We start from the raw sequence: 567 nt of genomic DNA, 5'->3' as shown, positions 1-567 counted from the left end.
ATAAAAGTACCGGTGCTAGGGGTGCTATAACTTTTACTACAAATTGTTTTTCAAATTGACATGAAATATCATAATTAGTAAAATAATTAAGCAAATTCACCAATTATGGACGAACACATTAGTTTGTAAATTAGTTTGTAGTAACTTTTAGTCTTTTACTTGGGAATGAGTACATATTAATCGGTGTCATTTGCATATTATTGGAAAACTATCCTAGCTAGTATACATGAGAATTAATTGGCAATTTTTATGTGATATAAAAACCAAATTATGTACTTAATTGATTTGAGTCTTGCTACCTATAATTTATCGATTGGACCAAAAAGGAAAAGGAAAAAGACTTTATCATTCATGGTGAAGTCACTTTCCATTAAAGTTTCAATTATGGATATAAAGGGTATATGCCAAACTTTCAATTAAGCATACACATATATACATATAGTTACTTATTCCAATGGTTCAAGCTAAGCATGCCTATCAATCCATGTCAAAGCTTATTGTGCTGATGACCCTAAATAGGCATTGGTGTTCGACAGGCTCCTTTGAGATGGTTTGGTCATCAAAAAC

The sequence above is a fragment of the Corylus avellana genome, chromosome ca1 (assembly GCF_901000735.1).
Source record: "Corylus avellana chromosome ca1, CavTom2PMs-1.0".
Classification (NCBI taxonomy): domain Eukaryota; kingdom Viridiplantae; phylum Streptophyta; class Magnoliopsida; order Fagales; family Betulaceae; genus Corylus; species Corylus avellana.
This window is presented reverse-complemented; position numbering follows the sequence as displayed.